Consider the following 24,662-nt stretch of genomic DNA (forward strand, 5'->3'; position numbering starts at 1 on the left):
TAAATTCAAGAGCTCTTTAAAGCACTGAACTACATGCCTAGTCCATTTTATTTTTTATTTTAAGACAGGGTCTCACTAAATTGCTAAGGCTGGCCTTGAATTTGTAATCCTCCTGCCTCAGCTTTCAAATCACTGGGATTACAGGGGTGCCCCACTGCCAACTACATGAGTCAGAAATTTTAGAGGCCCCAGAAAACAGCTTGCAAGTGATCAACAAAAATGTGGAGAGAAAAGCAAAATGTGTCAGCAAGGAATTAGGTCATCACAATTTTTCTGAAAAACCAAAGAATTGTAGAAAGTGTAGAGGAAACAAGGCAAGACTTGTGTGGCCCATGGCAAGACTGAGGCAGCCTGCTTTCCTGTTTCTGCTTCTTCAGTTCCCTTCTACTTTGCAAGCTAGCCTGGCAGGGTACAGGACACAAAGAGAACAGGAGTCAACCTGTGAGTAGGGCTGGGAGAAGCCATCACTGAGTTCATAGAAATGATTCATGAGGCATCAATGTTGCTCCTAGTATTTCTTTTAAGTCTACCTCAAGTGCCTCAGGTAATTTAGATGAATATACCATTTATTTTCAGGGACTGAAAGATGGGAAAATCTCTCCTAAAGCATTTTAGGGCAAAAAGAACCTCATGTGCTAACTACAAACTTTAAATCTTTCTAGCGTATTCCTCCTACAACTTTGCATCTCCTGTGTGTCTTCCTTCCTAAAAGTCTCTCTTTTTATATATTTTTTAAGTTGTACACAATACCTTTATTTTATTTATTTCTATGTGGTGCTGAGGATTGAACCTTTGCCTCACATATGCTAGGTGAGCACTCTACCACCGAGCCCCAACCCAAACCCCTGCAGCCTCTCTTGAACATCACAAGTTTCCTGATCCACGCAGAGACCAAAAGGTGGCACATTTGGGCATCATGTAAAATGCATATTGCTGAAGACTTCAGTGTATTAAAGACACGTTATGCATGCCCTGAATTGTACCTTTGTATTTGATTACAATTACTTGGTGGCTTATCCTTAGTTTATCTTGTATCATAGCTAGGATTGCTAAATATTTGGAAAAGAGATGCTAACAGCCATTATAAAATATGACAATGCTTAAATAAATATAGTTTTAATTCCAGACATGAGTCTACATAACTAAACGACTACTTTTTAGAATGTAGGCTCAATTTAAGGTTGTTTCACTCAAATAATTGGATTTGAAAAATCCATACCTGAATGAGTGCCAAGGCGAGATCCCCAAAACTAACCAGCTCACTCATAATGTGAACCAAAATGCAACTTCTTTATTTTAATAAGAGGGAATATCGTATGACCTGCAGTGACTTGGGTAGTATTTTGGAGAGTTATGAAGCAAATATTTTCTTCCCTGTGTGCAAACTTCTAACTCTGAGTTAGAAGTTTGTTGCCCTTGGTCTTCCTTGGTGTTTTTGGCTGGCTTACTAAGGATTTGATGTATCATCTTTTGTCCTTTTGACTCCAGTCATTGTCTTCACTTTTCTGGTTTGGTTTGTTTTTATTTTCTTTCTTTATTTATTTTCCCCATGATATCTACTTGGTTCTGGAATAGTTTTTTTTTTTTTTCTTTTTCTTTTTTGGTTGCTTTTTCCCCTTTGTAAAAAATGTTGTCTTGTCTTTTCAGAATTTCAAAAGGCCTCCCCAGTGACTTGAATTTGAAGAGAGCTGCAGGGTCCTAGCTCAGTGGAAAGCTTAGCATGACAGTGAAGTCCCTAAGCAGGGACTACTCTTTTCAAATAAGGAAACCTAAAAATAAAAGCTGTCTGCAGCTGGGACTGTGTGCCAAGACAACTATCACTGAAATGCAGAGGAAATTAAAAAAAAAAAAAAAAAAAAAACACAAAACAACGTTGCTAAGACAGGATTTGGCTGTTAAATAGGTGAAACTTGGAAAAGGCCAAGTTCATAGTAGGTGGTTTATCCCTCTCAGGTAATGTGATGTGGTGGAATTTTTTTTATTTATCTAAGGAATATCACTCCAACAACAGCAAGGACACAGTAGGAAGCCTAAGTCAGCCTAACTCCCTGGAAACAAGGGAGGGCGCCATGTTCCCGCCGCCCTAGAACTAACACATGGCTGATTGATTAAATACATGAAAGAAGGAGGAAAGGAATATAAACATATATGTATATTAAGTAATAGTGGATAATTTTAAGATGGTAACTGTGTTAATAAGGAAGCAATATCTTAAACTGAAGAAGTTAAATTGAGATGAAAATTTAAAAACTATACCAAGAAGATAGAATAAGAATATACAAAAATTCCTAGTTGAAACTTCTATTATAAATTGGACCCTACATACACATTTTCTCAACTTTTCTTAAGAAATATAGATTTTCATACAATCTATAACTAATCAGCAGAGAATTCTCATAGACATTTAACCAAGCAGGGGGAAAAAAAAAAAACAGAATGAGAAAGTTCAATGGAAGAAATATCTTCTCTGAACAGATGAAATGCAAATGTGTTTGATCACTTCAGGAACTGGTAGTGGAAGAGGATTTAAAATTTTGAGGGGAAAAAAAGTCCATGGCAAAGGGAAAAAATAGTCTTTCTAAAAAAATCAGAGTTTTAATGATGAACAATTTTGACCAATTAAAGTTAAGACTAATTGCTATGGTGATTTTCAAGAAGAATGAAGCTAATGAGTTTCTGAATGTCAACTACAATTTTTGAGTACTTTTAATTTGCAATCTTTTTATTTAATGAAGAAAGTATTGAAGATTCATTTTAAATGTATTCAAACTGCATTTTAGTTTTTCCAGCTGTATTTTGTATAGAAATTATATTTTACTGTAATATCCACTCAGTTTTTTTGGAAGGAAAAAAATCTTAAAAAGTCTCCTCTAGGAGTGTCAAATCATACACTCTGTCACATTCCAAAAATAGCTTTGCTCATTGTTACACAGAATAAGAATCTGATCTGATACACTAATCCTATGATCTAGGGGAAAATGGTTGACAGATTGCTTGACCTAGGAAATCATTCAGAAAACTCTGCTAGAAGCAATGTACCTGCCATTTTTTTTCCATATAAATTTTTGATTTCTATCAATTTTCACTAAAGCAAACTTTAAGGAAAATGCCTAAGGGTTTTTAATTCACAGTAGTTTAAATTTGTCTGTTGCAAGTAGATAACAAGTAATCCTTCTCCTATTTTTGCAGAGGCAAATGGGGTAAATGATGAGAGTAGTAATCTGTCTTTTCCTTCTTGTTTTTCTAGATATTAATTACAATAAATGTAAGGATACAAAACGACTATCTATACATTTAAACCTACTTCAGCCTAGATACTCATGTGAAGATCAATAGCTAGAAACCCAGGCAGATTATGTACATACATTAATAATTGGTGCTTATCCTCACATTTGAGGGTTTGCTTTTCATTTGCTAGTATTGATGTTTACAGAAAAAGAAAAGAACTGACACTACAAAGTTGAATGCACCAATCGCAAGAGCCCAATCATGCACAGGAGAGGAATAATGAGCTGATTCTTTTTGCTTTCCTCTTCGCATTTCCTCCTCTTGATTTTGTTTATTAATACCGAGGTAGTATTTGATACTGTATGCAGGGAGGGATATACCAAAATAAAAACATGAAAAGTCACACACACAAAAAAAGAGAAGCCATCAAATCACGGGTGACTTTTTGTATCTGCATTTCAGATTCACGTTGCCAATTATTTCAAGCTCAGAAAATGCAGAGGAACAAGGGTTACCCACTCCTATATGTGCTGTATTTTCTGCTTCATTGTCAGGGTGGCAGACAACAGGAAAGCAAACAAACAAAAAAAATGTATTTGCAATGTTTTTTATTGTTAATGCTTTTATAGTCCAAAATTCACTAAACAGAACTATTTGTAGAAAAATACCTACTTTTCGATACCATCTCGTTCTCTACCCTGCAATTGAAAGAATAGCAAGAAATATTGTTAGACCCGAGGCCTTTGGTTGATATACATAGGACTGATTTAAGAGTTTGACCTTTTCTGTATAACTCATAGGCAATAATTTTTGAAATAAACTTTACTTAAGACAAACACACTTATACAAATGAGGGGTTCAATACAATTTGTTGAGCACTAGAGGTTATTAAATTTAACAAGTAATTTGTAGATAATGATGTGTGATATCTACATATCTATTACTATAAATTAGAGATAATTTTCTGTTTCTACTATAGATATTAATGTAATTTTCCTCCATCAGAATTTGAGGTATGTACACAAATTTTAAGAGAAAAAATTATACCCCTCTTCAGTAATAGTGATCAGAGAAATAATATATTCAAGTGACACGTCTGAGATTTTCAACATAGCAGCTCTGTGTATAGTATACATTCAAGATATTTTTCTGTAAGCATTTAAACAATTTCCAAAATCATGCCATGGTAACTGAATGAAAATTTTATTGTATTTACAAGCAGAAGGACTTTGAAGTTGTTACAAACAAATGTATTCCTTTGACATAAGAGAAATAAAGCCCTGAGAGATAGAATGACCCGCCCAAGGTCAAACCTTGAGTTCATGGAAGAACCAGAACTAAAAAAATCCCAAAGACTTCAGTTATGAGATGTATTCATCAGTGCTAAATTCTTTTGAGGAGCCAGAAAGTTTTCATTGTCTTTTGAAATTCTTGTTTTTCTCCAGCAGTTTATGTTTATAAAAGCTGTCTTTAACAGATTATTTCTCACCAACACTCTCATATATAAGCTTCTATTTCAAACTTCATGTTTTTTTAAATAAAATAGTACTTTTTTGAAGACTTAAAAGTATTGTGCACTACAAAAGAATAACTTAAAGACTTTGGAAATTTACTTTAGAAATTTAAAAATATTTGTCCATTTGGTATTCAAAATGTTCATTCATGAAGGATTTGGATATACTTCATTACACAGTGAAAGGTTTAAATGCATTAATTGAACATTTATTTTCCCCTTTCCTTTTTAAAGCCTATTTAATATTTGTAGCAAGTTGAAGACTAAGAACCCATTTGGGGAAAATAATCATTAATTACTATTCATATTTATTCATATGTTTTTATAGATTATGTGTGTGTTTGTATGTGTGTGTGTGTGTGTGTGTGTGTTTTCATTTGTTTGTTTAATGTGAACATCTGCAAAAACTATTAGTTCAATTTTGGAAAAGAATATTTTGTTGGTTATGGACCATAACCAATACTAAGCAAATATTAATAGAAGTTAGTTAAGAAGATTGCCAGGAACTTTTCAACTTTATAGCTGCTTCATTGCTAGAAAGTGTCATATTTTAAATAAATTTACACAGGTAAATGCCTCACCATTTACTATGAGTCACTAGTGAGTCTAATAATGACTGAAGATTTAAGAAGCCATTGGAGGTCAATAAAGCCATCAAAAAACTCCTCAATTAACAAATCTATTAATTGATCTTCTTGCATACCCAATTTAAGAGTCAGTCTCTCTGGTATAGATTAAGCAGCAAGTCACACATACATGTACACTAGCCTGGTGTTCTGTGTTGAAAGATAAACATAAGGAATTGTTTGAAACCTAATGATTATAAGTCTCTCCTGTACACAGCATACTCAGCTGTTGCTCAGTGACAGTAGCTGCTCTCCATGGGATACAGCTTTGTGTGTAGACCTCTAATCTAACAGTTATAATGATGCTTTTTATCATAATCACAAAGCATTTAATTGCATGGAGCAATTTAGAAAACAGAGTCTAGGTCAAGACAGATCATAATCTAACGACAGATAACACTGATGTGGAAAGCATAGAGGGTATGCAAACAGCAAAATAATAAGCAATGAATAATTAGAGAGATAAAACTTCACAGTCTCACATTTTTTTCTGTTCAGGGTAAATGCATTTTGGACAAGGCACCTTTGATTGTTAAATCCTTTAAAGGGCCATCAGGTGCTATTATTTCGTTGTTGAACTTTCACAATTCCAGAGATGATGATTGCCTACCATTGCACCATAAGATACAGGGCTGTGGGGAGGTAGAGAAGGTAGTGAGACGTAAATAAATCACAAAAGCATTGCAACACAACATCACTTATGCCAAGTGTTTACTTTAATTACAAAACTTATTTTTTTTTCTACTCTTTCTTATATCGTATTGTTCAGGAAACAGTTTTACACAATATCTAAAATACCATGCTCTCACATATACTATTTAAAGGCAAAAATGATCAGCTGACCAGAGTACTCAGCTTGAGGGATCTTGCTTTATGACTACATTAATTTTGGAAAATGAGAGATGTTATTTCCAAGAAATGGTAAGGGGTAGTACAATATAATTACTTTATTCAATTGTATATCTGTAGAAATTAAGCTAATTTTCTAAAACTTAAAAAGACAATGTCACTTAACATCTTTGGTATATCAGTATGGGTTAGCAGGAAAATATTCTATGATAAACTTATCTCTGAGATACCAAGAAGAAATTCTAGTCCAAGCTTTAATATGCTTCCTATATTTTCACTTGATGCTTCTTTTACTGCTGTTCCTCATTCTTTTTCACATTGCATTTTAGAAGATTTGTAGAGCCTTTAAAACTTCATTAACAAGAATAAATCCAGTATTCATTGATTTCTTCTCAAAAGGCACTCTAACCCATCAGACAGCCTGGTAGTTACATTCTCATGAGTACTCTAGCCACGAAAAACTCAATAGGGCACAAACATATCCAATGGATGGAAAAGAAACCTATTAGTTTGGGAATATTTAGTGTGTTAGATGAGTCCACAATTATGAAGCCTAAAGTCCCCCATTGTAAACAGGAAATTGTATATGAGTTCGTCCTTCCATATTTTCTATTTATTCTGTAGGCCAAGAAATTTACTCTGATGCCCTTCTTCACCTGTCACAGAGCCAACCCTTGGAGGTTCAACAACAACACTGCAAATTATTTCTCCTGATAAAGAAGTAAGACACAGCTAATCACACAAGAACTCTCCCCCTTCATCCAACAAGGATAACTATAATTAATAACCTTTTCATTTTCTTTATTGGCATTCCTTAAAGAGTTGATTAAAAATAAAAGAGCAAAAATCTTTAGGAAAAAAGGTAAATAAAGCAAATATAGATGGAAGGAAATAATAATAATAATAATAAATTTAATAATAATAATTTATTTTAATTCTTCCTACTGTAATGTCAAACTTCTCATGTTTTTGAAAAAACATTGGCTCATATAAATAAATCTTGGTTTCAAGCAAGGACAATCTGAATAATTTTCACGTATTTGTATATTACTTGGTCATCAAAGAGAGGATACTAAGGAGAAATGCAATTATTTTCTTGGAATGTTTTTTAATACAAGCAGACAAGTATGTTTCAGTATCTAAAGCTTAAAATGGTAGATTTAAACAAAACACATCAATATAAAGACTAAAAATAGTTGAAAGGCTACCCCTCCCTAATTGTTCACTTTAAATTCATGTGTATTCTATTAAAAAGGAAACAAAATGATCTTGATTATAAAATAAAAACTTTGCCCTGAAAACGTTTTCTGAAATTGATAGGAAGTTGTCACACTAGATGTGTATGTGTGTGAGCCACTGATTATACTTGTGAGATGTGAGTTTAGGTTTTGCATATTCCTACAAGAGCCATCTCAGCTGTGTGCATTTTTCTGCATTCACCTCCTTTGTTTACCAGATAAAATAGTGCAAAAGTAAATGCAAAATTCCCCTTATGCTAAACTTGTTTCCCAACATATCAATTGCATAGGAACAAATTCACAGTTTTAAAAAAATTATCATTATATCAAAATACACTACGTAATCTGTGTTAATTCCAAATAATAAGAAATAATTTATCTGTGGCTCATTTGTCTGGCCACACAATCTCAAACATCAGTTATAGGAAAATAAATGAGCCTATTAAGTAAATATGCAAACCACTGGATTGTGACAGTGGATATAATTACTGGAGCAATGGTTCCCATATCTTAGCATGATCACAAGCCACTTCAGTGTTTGCTAAAATTCAGATTTCCTCCATTCCCAGAGTTTCTGTTTCAGTATTTGCATTTTTAAACATTCTCAAGAGATGCTGATGCTTCTGGCCTGGGAGACAGGGCCACTTGCTAGACCACTTGGTTCTACTATACTAACTGTTCTAAAAGCACTTTATGACACTGTGTTCCAGGACTACATGAGTAATAAAATCTGTTTTCATCAGGGTCACACAAAAAGAATGTGACTTTCTCACCAAAAAGATTCCAGTAACCATCCTCTAACTTCCCTTGCTCTAGTGCTAGTGGCAAAAGAGAATAAGAACAAATTTATAGCTTAATTCACTGTAGTGTTGTGGCATTCAGGGTATCTTCTATTAAGGATTTGTCATTCTATAGAAACCACATGTACTTGTGGTGCAGTTGACTTCATCCAAGGACACCCCTAAATTAGGAAAAAAAAAAATCAGGAGAATCCTGATTATTAATAAGTGGTCCATTTAGGGAAAAGTGTGAAACTTTAGCTCAATGTTTTGGGAAGCAATGTTCTTTCTCTTCTATAAACCTAAATGGAGAAACAAGTCACCCCAGAAGTTGCAGGCAGCCATTTTATCACCATAAGATAAGCCAGACTTAGGGCAAAGTTAAATTTCCAGGATTAGAGCCAAGAGAATAGCAGAGAAATCAAGTCAGATTCTTCATTGATGAGAACCTGAAGTCTATACTACAATAAAAACTTTCAGGTACATACTGGCTTATTCACTTTTAATTTTTAATCCAACTCAAGAATAGTTCTCTATTATTTCCAATGAAAGTAAATCAAATAAATCAAAAGAAAAAAGAAGCACTCCTACCTAAAGAGGTACAGACAAAGCTAAGAAGAAAGAGGTGCTAATAAATCAAGCAGTAAGCATATTGAAGATATGCAAAGTCATCATAGAAATCTACTGATAAACATTCTACTGAAAGTGAATTCTGGATATTTGTAGATGAAATAATAAAAATTTTGTTAATGAAGTTTGTGAAACAAAGCATCAGCAATTCCAGGTAGGAGAACATGGATGAACCACCAAAAGGATATAAGGACTCAACAATGAAGGACAGGGAGCATCCAGGACAACAACATGTAGGAGCTCTTTCCAGGGCCAGGTACTCAGAACTCAGTCATTTGTACAGAAGGTGAATATAATCTCCATTCCTGAGCACAATTAGTCATTCTGAATAAGTTTTTGGTTGACTTCATAAAATCTCATAAAGAATCTTTCTAACCTATTATCAAACACAGATATCTGGACCAATAGAACCATATCTGCCTATTTCAGTCCAGGTTTGGGACAAGATTGGACAAAACCAGTCAGGCAGTGCCACTCCCATGCAACTCAGAAAATTCCACCTTAACCAGACTGATTTTGAGTATATGTGATCTATTTTCACCAACAGAGAGCAAACAAACAACAAAGCTATGGGAAACAAAGGACTTTTCAAGAATACTTAATCTGAAATGCTAGTTTACCTGACAGAAGAGAAACTCTTCTACTATCATTTGGTTTGGGGCAGATTAAGCCAGTAAATCAAACAGCAAATAGAAAGAGCACGATATTGGAAACTAGATAAATCTGAGTGTGAAATCCTACCTTACGGAATCCATTTAAACTTTCTAAGTATCAGATTTCTCATCTGTAAACTGAGGATTATATGGAATTTACAGAACTTTTTTTTTTAATGTACGCAACAATTAAAGAAGCATCTCCCAGTCCCTGGCACTTAATAGGTATGTAATATGTGAAAATGTTTTCTCTTCCCTTTATGCTAACTACTTCAGTAACCCTTTAGAACAAAATACAACATGGCTACAGTTAGCCTAGACTCTTCATGAATGGGGATAATCTGAGTTTATCACCCACACAATTTCAAGGCATTATTATATTGAAGGGTCATCATCTTGATGGTACCCCCAGGTAGTATGCGACAGAGTATCCCTCAGAGGGGAATAAATCTATTGGCAACAGATACCATGATAAGATCCAGGGTAGCATTCAGATACATATAGAAGGCCGACAATAAGTTCTATGAAGAGCAGATTATATTTTCTATTAGCAAATGTCAGACACTCTTATGGGGTTTGGGGGTTAATTTTATTTTATTTTACTTTTTGGTGCTGGGTCTTAAACCCAGAACCTTGTGCACAGAAGGCATGTGCTCTACCACTCAGCTCAACCAGAGCCCTAGTCAGCTCTTTGTGTACCTCTTGAGCCAGTTGTTTTCTGACAAGCAATTTTCACGTTTAGCAGTAGAACAGGAAGCCCAAGGGCTGATGTGCCCATGGAAAGTAAGTCATCAAACAGTGAAGCTGCAAGAAAAGTATATGGCGTTTTCAGACTCATTTATCAACACCATCTCCTGGAATACTTCTACAAAGCTGCTGAAATGATGGTCCAATTTGCTCCTGCTTGACAAACAATAATAATCGCAAATTGCTGAGTTTAAAAAGAAAAGGGTACCTTAAGAGCTTTTGCATATACCATTCCTGCTGTCTTTTATATAATAAAACCTCCACTACTGGAAATTCTGTCCATCAAAAATAATGTACATTTCTAGCTCTATATTTACAAGGCATGTGTTAATAGATATGTGGCTGGAGTTCTGTTTTGTTTTGTATTTCTCCTTATTTTAAACTTATTTTGCCACCTGCAATGTACTTTTTTAAAAGCCTTGCTAAATGATATGTTCACTTAAGAAAATTGTAGAATTCACTCCGAAAATCAGAATGTGTTGTTTAATAAAGTTTTGTGACTTTGCTGCCTACTACTGTCACTTCACTATTCAAACTATATACCTGGGTATTATTCAGAACACACAATGTTACAAAAAAGGCTGATTTCATGGGAAATTAATTTATAAAGTATTCAAACATTTGTATTACCTTTACAATGAATTCTTAAAAATTTTGTTTGCTTATAAGAATATAGAGACATTAAAGAAAATATTGCTGTGGTGTTTATCATACAGAATTGATTTTCCCAATGAACACAGCTGGATTCCTGGTTTCAACATTACCAGCTATGTGAGCTTGGCCCCCACCATCAGTACCACCAGTATAGTACTGTGAAGAACAAATTAAATAATGAATTCATTCAATTATATTACTATAAAGAACCAATTAAATAACAAATATTTAACATTTCCAAAATTAAAAGTACTAAGGCAGCTTTTGAAGTTTTAAATATTCTAGATTCATGTTTCAGCTCCATCATTGATACCTGTGTGACCTTTACAAGTAATTAACTTTAAGCCCAAATTCTACATCCGTATACTACAAAAAACAGTAATACCCATCCAACCTATCTTACAAGTTACTATAAAATTTTGATAAAACTGTATCCTCTAAAAGTGAGTTGTCCACTGTAAATATTATAAAATCCTTAATAAGTTGGTATTTTTGCCTTTATAAATTATACTTCAAAAGAGCCTTCCCAGTTACCCTACCAAATTCTTAATAAAGTGAGAAAGAAACTTCAATTAAACATGCTGGATTATAAACTCCACAAAATTAGGAATTCTGCCTGTTTTGTTCCATGATGCACCTTATACTCCTAGACTGACATGTAATGCATAGCAAGTATTCAATAAGTTTTCATTCAATAGATGTTAGTTTAAATAAGTGGAAAATATAGTGAAGTTGGTATGTTAATAGTGACAGTTTGGAAAAAAAGAGATAATTATATGAATGTTGTTGAAAAATCAACTGGCAATAACAAAGATAAATTTTCTGGAAGGTAAAAAATAATAAATGAGAAGATTCTATATTTTTATTCTATGATTTACCTTGGGAAAAAAAATGGCCACATTAGACTTCCCTAGGGCCAAACAATACATGGTTTTCTTCCACACACATGAAACAACAAAAAAAAAAGAAAAACATGGAAATAAACTAGAAGCAAGCAATCAGCAATGTAGAGATCTTTTCAAGAAAGAAAATGTTGATACCCGCTTGGTCCTCTGCCCTACATCTTCAACTGCCTTTACCCCTAAAGTGCAATTCATAATTATGACTCACTCCTAATAATGACCGAGTTTGAAAGAAACGGTAAATTGTATTCAGTGTTGTTCTTACTGATCTAAGGAAGTATAAATATATTTTATAGGTAGTTCTACAAAAATAGAATCACTACTTTAAATTGTGATATTCTTTTATCCTTTCTTCCAAATATTTTAATTAGGCATCTATTGTGTGTCATGAAACGATATCTTGGAGAAAGAGGATCAAAAGGTTGAGGCCAGTCTCAGCAACTTAGTAAGACCCTGTCTCAAAAAGTAAAAATATTTGGGAATCAGTGGGATCAAACCCCAGTACTAGAACAAACAACAAACAAACATGTCCCATACTATAATGAATTTACAACTCAGTGAAAGACAATAAACCTCTTTTAAAAAAAAAAAAATCTTTCATTCAACGCATTTGTGGTCTTAGAACACCAATAATTGTAAGCCAGGTTAATTTCTTATAAAACTAAATACAGTTGATGACTTTGCTATTTACTATTAGTTTTTTGTTTATTTGTTTTGTGTGCTACTTTCTTTGTGTGTAAGTATATGAGCTACTATAAAGTTATATTTTCTAACAGCCACCAATACATATTTCTATCAAATAATTATAATTATTTATTTACTTATATTTTCCCCAACAACTATACTGTGAGTTTATTAGGACTTTGTTTTACTAATATATAACACAACACCTGGAATATTATAGATACTAAGTCTATAATAGGAAAGACAAAATGATTGGAGACAGGAAAGGAGGGAGAAGGAGATAAAATCTAAGTGGCACTGTTTATCTAAAATGACCACATGATCTTAACATGGAAAATTGTAAATAGAATTAAGTATACTGATGCCAAATTGCACTTAAGATTTAAGAGTGTACAGGAAAGGAGATACAGGAAAGGGAGAAGGAAGACAGAGAAATAATAGGGAGTACATGTTGAACCAGGAATGGGATCATGTCTATCCACATGCCTAAGCTAACCACATGTATCCTGTGTTTCATTCACAGAAGTCACAGCCTACTGAACTAAACAGAATCTATTTCCCATCACAAGTCACAGACAGAAACTGCAGAACACCGTGGTTGTCAACCCATTAACACAAGCAGATGTGGGGGAACTTGAAATCATCTCCTCTTTGTTTTACCTTTTGTTTCTATTACCTGGATAATTGGCTGAACCTTCTTTTTGCCTAGAATGTGGAGTCCTGGCAGGGCTATAAAAGGAACTTGCCTGGTCTTCGCCTACAGTACCAGTCTCCTTATTAATACATCACCTCACACTCTAAATAAACAATAAAACAACTAAAAAAAAAATCGCTGGGAAAAATCTCTGCCAAAATTACATGCCTGTCTCTTCCAGACTTGGGAAACAGAAACTCAAAAGTGCTTTATAGAAAAACAAAAGCGCGAATAAAAAAAATCCAGCCTGGTACAGTCCTACAGAGCAGGTTTTACTGGTGTGGTGGCAATCTTGTTAAGACTTCATGTGAGAGTGCTGAGATTTCCAGCCCAAGGCATGCCCCTGGGGAACTGTGATAGCTTCCTACCACCCTACTGTCTCAGCTGTATTTCTCATTGGTATCTGTTAGGACGGCTGGAAAGATATTATTTTACCAAAATAAACTTTTTCTTAATTAAATTTAGGATTGCACCTTCAATACAGCCCAGCATGTGGTGTGATAGTTTTGCTGTGCATTATTCTCTTATTTCTATTCCAGGAAAGATCTCTATCAGTGACTGCCCAATGAATGTGGGGGTGGGGGAATCTAAAATGGAGCTCTAACTTATAGCTCAGGAGGGAGGAAAAGAAAAAACAGCAACTACAACCTAGGTTTCCATCTCCTGCTCACCTTTCACAAAGGAAAAGATTTCCCTGATTTCATGTAGCCTCGTTGGCAGATGCAAGACTTTTTAAAATCTTACACGCAAAGGAATGTTACCCTCAAAAACTTCAAATGTATTGAAGATATGGGTGGATGTTGTCAATAACTCTCCAAAAAGCATTTGACCTACATGACCTCTCCAGTCTTACCCAAACTGAAGATGAGCCATCCTCCTCCACACTGGTTTGTCTACATGCCTGGAATGCTCTTGTTGTTCCCTAGGATCTTTCTATGCCCCATTCTTTGTCTTCCTAAAGACTGACTTTAAATGGTCCCTACTCAGAGACACATGTTTCAAGAAAAAGGAAGAAAAGAAGGAAGGAAGGAAAGGTGCCCTAACTATAAACTTACAGTTTGTAGGGGGGGAAAAAAAACTTTCCATAATAGGAGAAACTAAAAATAATTTATATTTCACAATGGAAGGACTTGGACACAAGTATACCAGAAGATGTATGAAATTGTCAGTTGCTTGCATCTACTTGAAATGAATGGGATATGATTTGTGACAAGTAGGGTGTTGTGTAGGCACAGGGGAATGAAAGGGCAGAAATACACATGAATGCTAGAACAAAGGCTCGTGTTAGGGAAAAAAAAAATGTGGTAGGCAGAAAAATGCCTCCTCTTGGGGAAAGAAAAATGTTCACATCCTAATCCCTAGAATATGTGAGTATACTGTTACAGGACAAAGAAGAATCAAGGTTGCATAGGTGGAATTAAACTGCAAATCAACTAACCTTAAAAGAGGGATCTTATGCTGGGTTGTCTGGGTGGGCCCATGCAATCATATGGGTCAATGAAAGTAGATGAGAGTCAAAGTAAAAAAAGCAGTTGTGTAGGCAGAAGCGAGGTCAAAAAGGTATGGATGTGAAAGGGACACAGTTTACCTTTGCTGGTTTCAAAGGTAAAGTCGGAGACCACAAGTTAAGGAATGCTGGAAGTCACTAGAATTTGGAAAAGTTAAGTTAAAATAAATCCAGCCAAGTCACTCCAGAAGGGAACACTTCCGACAAAACCATAGTTTGAGCCACATACAGTGGCACATGCCCATGATCCCAGTGTTTCTGGAGGCTGAAGCAGGAGGATCATGAGTTCAAAGCCAGCCTCAGCAAAAGTAAGGTGCTTATCAACTCAGTGAGACCCTCTCTCTAAATAAAATACAAAATGGACTTGGGATGTGGCTCAGTGGTCAAGTGCCCCTGAGTTCAATCCCCAGTACCCCCCCCCAAGAAAAAAGGATGGTTTGAGACCATTAACCTAGAGAATCATTAAGGGAAAAAACAATTTTATTGATAAAAATTTTAATAATTCTTAATATTATGGCATGGAATGAAACTCGCATCATCACAGAAAATGCATCTTATTTCTGGAAGGCCAAGGACCTGTCAAGACACAAGTTAGTTTTTTTGTTGTTTGTTTGTTTGTTTGTTGTGTTTTTTAATTTATTCAGAACATGAAATATATCTATTAGTGATGAGAAATAAAAGATGGATGGAGAGGAAATACAGGAGCAAACTCACTATACAGCAAGAACCATGAAGAAGTGGTACAGTTATCTTCCAGAATGATATCTGAGTAGTTTGAAAAAAAATTGTCAACTCAGGATTATACAAATAATTGTATTGTGCTTTTTCCATAGTAGTTTATTTAACCAATGAGATATATGATACATTTAAAATACATGCTAGAAAATATGAAATATTTTTTAAAGTTACCTTTATTAATGAGATATAATCAGGTTCTTTGGTTTGCTCTTATCTTAGTGATGTTCTAACAGGCTAAAAGGACTCACAAGAGAATGGGGGTGTAGCTCAAACAATGATAGAATATGTGTTTACAATGTCTGGGTTCAAACCTCAGCATCAAAAGGCAAAAAAAAAAAAAAAAAAAAAAAAGGAGAGACAAATCTCTTCTTTAACATATTGATGTAGACCAGTATAGGTGAATTGTTCAGATGACTCAAACACTAGGGCCAGGACAAGGTATGAGGTTCCTTGAGCAAAAAATGTAGAGACATTTGCATGACACTGTAAAAGATACCCCCTATTTGCCTCACACCCCTCACTCTCACTCAAATGCCCTGATGTCAAATACTATTAACACAGTTAATGTGATGTCTTTTTCTAAAATGATGAGAAATGATCCACATCATTTCTAGCAAAACATACTTTTGTTGGCACCAAAAGTGAATTTCTAGAAAATTCTTGCAAATTTCTTAATTTCTAGTAATTGTTTGTCATATTTTCTAACTTTTAACAGTCTTATAATGGAAAATCATGGTTTTTAAATTTTTTTTAAAGATATCCTATTTATTTATGTGGTGCTGAGGATCCAACCCTCACATGTGTGAGGCAAGGGCTCTACCACTGAGCTACCACCCCAACCCTGGGAAATCCTGTTTTTCTACAGACCTGTCGTAAGATTTCTGATCCCTCAGCATAAATTTGTGTATTCTCTAAGTATGGCAAGCAGAATTCTATATGTGATGGTCACATTTATTGTGTTTTTATCTTTTTTTTTATTTCCTTCTCCCTCCATTTTATGTATGTATGTATGTATGTATGTATGTATTGTACTTGAGATTGAACCCAGGGGTACTTTGCCTCTGAGCTAGTTCCCCAGTACTTTTTATTTTTTTTAATTTGTATTTATTTATATATTTTTGTTCTTATTAGTTATGCAAAATAGTAGATGTATTTTGACATATTATACATATATGGGGATAACTTCCCATTCTTCTGGTTGTACATGATACAGAAATTCATTGGTCATAAATTCATATATGCACATACAATAGTAATTTCCAATTCGCTCAACTATCCTTCCTATTTCCCTTCCTCTGCCCTTCCCTTCATCCACCTTTTTCTAATCTAAAGTACTTCTATACATCCCTACTTCTCCATCTTATTGTGAGTTAGCATACGCATATCAGAGAAAACATTTGGCCTTTGGTTTTGGGGGATCAACTTATTTCCTCTAGCCTGATATTCTCCAGTTCCATCTATTTACCAGAAAATGCCATAATTTCATTCTTACACGCAGCTCAGTAATATTCTATTGTGTATATATATTGTCTCTGTGTCTTCTATTCTGTACCATTGGTCTTCATGTCTGCTTTGGTGCCAATACTATGATGTTCTTATTACTATAGCTCTGTAGTATAATTTAAGGTCTGGTACTGTAATGCTTCCTGCTTCACTTTTCTTACTGAAATTTGCTTTGGATATTCTTGGCCTTTTATTATTCCAAATGAATTTCATGACTTCTTTTTCTATTTCTATGAAGAGCATCATCAGAATCTTAATAAAAATTGGATTAAACACTTTTAGTACTAGGTCATTTTGACAGTATCAATTCTGCCTATCCAAAGATATGGGAGATCTTTCCATCTTCTAAGATATTCCTTCTTTAGTGCTCTCTAGTTTTTACTGTAGAGGTCTTTCACCTATTTTATTAGATTGATTCCCAAATGTTTTATTTTCTTTGAGACTAATGTAAATGAGATAGTTTTCCTAATTTCTTTTATAGTTGATTTATCACTGATATTTAGGATCACAATTGGTTGATGAGCGTTAATTTTATATCCTGCTACTTTGCTGAATTTATTTATTAGTTCTAGACGTTTCCTAGTGCAGGTTTTTTTGTCTTCCAAATATAGAATCATGTTGTCAGTAAATAGGGATAGTTTGAGTTCTTCTTTTCCTATTTGTATCCCTTTAGTTTTTTTCTTCTAATTGCTCTGGCTAAGTTTCAAAGATGAAGTTGAAAAAAAAAAAAGTGGTGAAAGAGGCCATCCTTATTCCCATTTTTAGAGGGAATGCTTCTAATTTTTCTCTATTTAGAATGATGTTGGCCTTGGGTTTATCATACATAGCTTTTAAAATGTTGAGGTATGTTCCTACTATGCCTTATTTTTCTAGTATTTTTAGCATAATTGGGTACTGTATTTTGTCAAATGTTTTTTATGTATCTTTTGAGATAATCATATGATTCTTGTCTTTATGTCTATTAATATGATGAATTACACTTATTTATTTCCTTATGTTGAACCAACCTTGCATCCTTGGGATGAACCCCACTTGACCATGACCACTTGACCACTATCTTTTTACTATATTTTTGTATACAATTTGCCAGTATTTCATTGAGAATTTTTTTTGTGTGTCTATGTTCATCAGGGTTATTGGTCTGAAGTTTTCTTTCCTTAATGTTTCTTTGTTGCTTTTGGTATCAGGATGATACTAGCTTCATAGAATGAGTTTGGAAGGGTTCCCTTGTTTCCTCGTTCATGGAATAACTTGAGGAGTATTGGTGTTAATTCTTTGAACAGTATGAAGTGTACTTCTTTGTCCCTTCTAATTAACTTTGGTTTGAAATTGACTTTATCTGATATAAGGATAGAAACCCCTGCTTGTTTACATGATCCACATGAATGATGTTTTTTCCCATCCTTTCGCCTTCAGTCTGTGGGTATCTTTGCCTATGAGGCAAGTCTCTTGGAAACAGTACATGGTTGAGTTTTGTTTTTAATCCAATCTACCAGTCTATGTCTTTTGATTGAATATAAATGGCCTAAATTATTCAAAGTTATTATTGAGATATGATTTATATTCCCAATCACTTTGGTTTATTTGTGATTTTTAATTAGACTTAGTTTCTCCTTTGTTTGACTATTCCTTTAGTATAATTTCTCCCTTTGCTAGTTTTCCCTTTTTTTTCCATTTCATTTTCATGGATTATTTGCTGAGAATATACTGTAGTATAGGCTTTCTAGTTGTTAATTTTTAATCTTTTTTTTTATTTTGGAAGGTTTGTATTTTATGTTCAAATCTGAAGCTTAATTTTGCTGAGAATAGAATTCTGGTCTGGCATCCATTTATTTCAAAGCTTTATATATATTATAAAGCTATATATATATACATTATTCCAAGACATCCAGCGTTGAGGGTCTGGGGTATAAAATCAGATGAAATCCAGATTGGTTTCCCTATAAATGTAATCTTTAATTTTTTTCCTCTGGCAGCCTTTAAAATTCTATCCTTATTCTGTAAGTTAGGCATTTTCATAACAATGTGTCTTGATGAGACTCTATTATAAAATAAGCCTCCTGTGTTTGAGTTTCTTTTTCATTCTTTAGGTTTGGAAATTTTTCTGGTATTATTTTTTGGGAAAAAAAATGTGCATTCCTTTGTTTTTTATCTCCATGCTTTCATCTATCCTGATAAATCTTAAATTTGGTCTTTTCATATTCCATATTTCTTGGAAGTTCTGTTCATGATCACTTAACCTCTTTTTTCCATAGTCAACTTTATTTTCAAGATTACATATTTTGTCTTCATTGTCTGAAACTCTGTCTTCCATGTGATCTAGTCTGTTATGGATGCTTTACATTGCATTTTTAATTTGGTTTATTGTTTCCTTCATTTTGAGGATTTGTGCTTGATTTATTTTGAGAATCTCTATTCATTATTGAAGTTACTTTTCACCTCCTGAATTTTCTCTGTGATTTCACTCCTTACATCATCATTTACCTTGGGATTAGTTTAGCTATGTATATTTTAACTCCTTCTCTGACATTTCTGTTGTGGAGACAACAGCTTCTATTCTATTATCAGGGCATCTTGGTTTGTTTGGGGTGATTTCTTCCTTTGGTTTTTCTTGTTATTTGTTTGTTTTCCCATCTATCAGTGTGAATCTGAGGCAGTATAGTTCCTACCCCGTAGACTTATAGTGTCCCTGAATATTTCCACTACCTTGTCATTAAGGGGGAGATAAATTATAATAGCAACCAATGCAAACAGTATATTGCCTTAAACCAAAGAGTTATTACTAAGACATCTACAATTTTGTTACAATAAGCAGAAATGATATGTTAAGTTATTGCCTAAATATAAACAGTAAGTTTGAAAAAAATGTTTGCAATTTTCAAAGGTGGGCAAACAGAGGACAGAAGTGTAGGATGTGATGTTTATGAAGAAAGAGGACAGATGATAGAAGTAAAAAATTAAAGGGTGAAAGAGGGAATAATAGTGATTGGTGTTTAGCAAGAGGAAAGAGAGAAGGAGAATTAAGAGCAACAATAAGTGAGAGAAAAAATATATGAAGTAAAAGTTTTTTTAAAAAAATTAAAATAGAGGGCTGGTGTTGTGGCTCAGTGGTGGAGCATTCACCTAGCACATGCAAGGCCCTGGATTTGATCCTCAGCACCATATAAAAATAAATAAATAAAATAAAGAAATTGTGTCCAACTACAACTAAAATATAAATATTTTTAAAAATGTAAAAATTAAAATAGAAAGAAAAAAGTAAAAATAAAAGAATACAAAAGAAAACTGAAATATACTAATCAAACAACCTAGTCCTCAATAACCTGATGCATGAAAAATAATTGGTTTCAAAAATGGTAGAAACATGAGGAGGAAAAAAAAGTTCTCAATGAAACATTGTTTCCATTGAAGTTCAAAAGATTCTCAGTTTTCCTTCTCAGCAATTAGGTGGGATTGCCTGGAGTATGATGCTTGTTCCTCCTTCAGGGTGGTGTTGCTAGGGTGAGAGTATTAATCCTAGGGGCAAAACTCCTGGAGGCAGGGTTTAGGCTTAGTTATGCTCCAGTCTCTTTGCTGATTGCCAGTCTGGAGATTTTAAATCAGCACACCTCCAGGACCTATCAATTGCTGGTCCACACTGGAAGACTGCACCCCAGGAATCTCCTTTGGGTTTCACTGTGTGGTATAGGAGTCAGTTCTTAGCCTACTACATCACCTTCAGACAGCACAAATTCTGATCTCTGATTCAGTCTTCAAACTCAATCTCTCCTGCCCCAACTCTTTTCAATTCCCAATCAAGGGCTTCTCTCCTAACTGGTCCTGCAAACAACTGCAGTAGAAGGGGAGGGAGAAGCCAGGTGGATTTCTTCAACCAGTATTCCCCTGGGTAAACCCCCCTCCATGGATGACTTCTCCCAATCACTTAATCACACTCTGTTGTGCAGCGTGGGTGTGCCTGGCTTGTTTTTTGAGCCAAACTTAGGTCAGCCAGAAATCAGCTACCCATGCTGCTCCCACCCAAGTGGTTTCAAAATGGTTCCTTTTCTGTGTGCCGGGTACCACTGGGAGAGTTGGCACCTACTTTCCCACACAAGGATATTTTGTTTGGTCAAGCAGTGACTCTGATCTCTAAACTTTCCATACCCCAACATGCCTCAGTCCTCCCAAGAATTGGGGGTTCCTTTAATTGCTTTACTGCATTCATGGAATGACTATTTTGGCTTGTGCCTCTAGCTGCTGCCACAGCTGTGACCCTGGGAATTTCTTCCTTATTTTATTATATTTGTTCACCTAAGTCCCAGGTCTGTTTTGAGTGTCTAGTATTAAATTGCAGTAAAGTCCGCCCCACACACAATTTTTGTTTAATCACCCACCTTGCTGAAAACTTGCCTGTCTGCTTTTCTTGGTTTCACAATACAGAACCATCAGGGAAGCAACCTCTCCATTCCAACATTTTCCTGTCTCCTTACTTTTTATTTTTAGACAGGGTGTCTCTAAGTTGACAAGAACTTGTGAACCTCCTCCCTCAGTCTCCCAAATCACTGGGATAACAAAACTAAAGGAATGTATTAAAATTTCTCATTATGATATTGGTGATATCAGTTTCTCTCCATAGCACTTCTATTTTTGCTTCACATATTTCAAGACTATTATATCAGGTGAATGTATTTTTCTAAAAATATTTGTCAGTTTGGAATGATCCTCTCTATCTCCAATGATTTTCTCAATGTCATTTTATCTTATCCTAATAAACCTTTTTATGCCATTCTTTTATTTTCAATCTTAGAGGATTATATTTTATCTATATCTGTATCTTCTTATAGTCTAACTTCTAGTGATATTATGGCACTTCACATATGACACCCTTATGTTCATGTGTTTTCATTCCATTTTTATGCAATTATTACTTATAGTAAGAAATCCAAGAATACACTGTATAACCTTTTAAATTGTCAATTATCACTCAGAGATTTGAATTCCATAAGAAAATTCTTACATATGTACCCACATTGATATCCCTTCTGTATCTCTTAATTCCTACACATAAATAACCAGAAAAATAATTTCATTTTACCTCTATATTTGAAATGTATTTTTACTAGTTATAGAAATCTAGGTATAAACACATGTTTGCACACACACACACACACACATACACACACACATACACACACACACACACACACACACACACACACACACATACACGGTTGTTTAAAAATGCTGCTCCACTAACTTCTTGCTTGTGTTATTCTCAATGAGAAATCTGCTATAATCCTTACCTTTGATCCTTGGTTATTTCTTTTTTTCTCTCTCCCTCTCACTTCTAAGATTTCCTCTTACTTATTTTTTTGACCAAATTTATTATGATGTGAACTTATATTAGATTCTTTCTATTTCTTCTTCTTAGGGTTTATTTCCTTTTTGTTCCCATTAATGTTGGAAAATTTTTGGCCATTACTTCTCCAAATGTTTCTTTTCTGCCCCTCCCCTTTTAAAAGCTGCAATTTCATGTACAGTAGATGGCTAGAAAATTATTCCAGAACTAATAGATGCACTATTCATTTTCTTGTTATATCATTCTTATCTGTTCCTTATTGGATAATTTCTTTTGTTTTTTTCTATAAGTTCATAATTTTTACTGCAATACTTTGTCTGTTATTAATACCATTTGTATGGTTTTCATCTGAGATTGAAGCTTTTATTCCTAGAAGTTCTGATTCTGTTACTCTCTTATATTCAGTCTTTTTTCTACCTATTTTAGCATATAGAATGGAGCTAAGGGTTTTAATATCTTTGTCTGCTAATTATCTTCGTCAGTTCTCATTGATTGATTGGTTTTGTTCAACTGATTTTTTTTCCCTACATATTACAGAACGTGTTACTTCCATTCCTTTTTTTAAAACTGGGAATTGAACCCAGGTCCTTGTGCATGCTATCATATACTCAATCACTGTGCCACATTCCCAACCCCTTCTTCCCATTCCTTTTATGCCTGATATTTGGGGCGGCAGGGTGGGGGGACAGGAGTAATGGGAATTGAATTCAAGGACACTTTACTGCTGAGATACATCATCGGTCCTTTTTAATTTTTTATTTTGAGACAAGGCTCACTAGGTTATTTAGGGCTTCATTAAGTTGCCGAAGGTGGCCTTACACTTGCAATCCTCCTGCCTCAGCCGCCAAAGCCATTGGGATTGCAAGCATGCACACTGCACCTACCTATGCTTAATAATTTATTTCGTGTCAAGCATTGCAAATTTTACCTTATTGAGTACTGGATATTTTGTATTCTAAAAATATTTTGAACTTTTTCTCAGATGGAATTAAGTTCCTTGGAAGTAGTTTGATCCTTTGGTGTCCTGCTTGTAAAATTTGTTATACATGATAGAACCACAGTTAGTCTAGGATTAATTATTACCCACCCCCAAGGATCCTTCTACGCAGAACCCTGTGAATTGTGTTTTCCAATCTGGCCCGTGGGAACAAGTACAGTTTCTCATCCTGTATGAATTCTGGGTTCTATTCCCTTTAGTCATTTGGGATTGTTATTCCTCTCAATTATTAGTGAGTACTTTTCTCAAATGCTTCCTCTGGTCAGACTTTACTGAATATTAGAGGGTGATGCCCTGTTGTTGTCCATAATTTTATCTCTGTGTGGCTCTCTCCTCTCTGGTGCTCTGGTTGCCATGTGAAGTTCAGCTGTGTTTGTCTCCCCAGATCCTTAGTTCCCATCTCTTCCACTCAGAGAGATCACTGGTCTCCACCTATTCTTCCTCTTCCTTATGGAAATTCTCCATGATGAGGAAGTTATAGGATTTGCCTTACTTGTTTTCTCTCTGCCAGGATCACTGGCCTTTCCTGTTAAATGTCATTGTCTTCACTAGACTTCAGTCTAGTTTTCCATTGTTCTCAACAGAAGGGTAAATCTATTCATTTTGCTTCATATTGGATGCAAATGAAGTGCAGGTGGCTTTTATACTATATACCTATATTTTTTTTTCTATTTTTTTCCCCTTTGGGATGGTACTATAGATAAAAACTTTCACATGTTAGGCAAGTGTTCTACCACTCAGCTACATCCCCAGTCCCCAATATTTCAATATTAAACTTGAAATTGGTGAATATAGTCTATTTATATTCAACATTATTATTATTTGAATATGTTTCTGCAAACTTACCTTATTTTTTGTTTATCCTTTATTTTTTAATGCTCTTTCTTTTTTTAAGGAAAGAAAGGTACTTCTATTAAGAAAAGAAATGAGGACTTGGGTTATGGCTCAGTGGTAAAGCACTTGCCTAGCATGTGTAAGGCACTGGGTTCAATTTTCAGCACCACATAGAAACAAATAAATAAAATAAAGTTTCATAAACAAAGAAAGAAAGAAAGAAAGAAAGAAAGAAAGAAAGAAAGAGAAAATATATGAGTGCAGTGTGCAGTGGCAGACACCTGTAATCCCGCAGCTTGTCAGGTTGAGACAGGAAGATTGCAGGTTCAAAGCCAGCCTCAGCAAAAAGCAAGGTGCTAAGCAATTAAGTGAGACCCTGTCTCTAAATAAAATACAAAATAGGACTGGAGAAGTGGTTCAATGGTCAAGTGCTCCTGAGTTCAATCCCTGGTATCAAAATAAAGAAATGAGTGAATTCTTAAGTCCCTTATTCTTCCTCCACAAAAACCACATCATGTAAGTTTTTTTTTTCTAGACTTTTAATTTTG

Source organism: Urocitellus parryii, chromosome 8 (assembly GCF_045843805.1).
Source record: "Urocitellus parryii isolate mUroPar1 chromosome 8, mUroPar1.hap1, whole genome shotgun sequence".
NCBI lineage: Eukaryota > Metazoa > Chordata > Mammalia > Rodentia > Sciuridae > Urocitellus > Urocitellus parryii.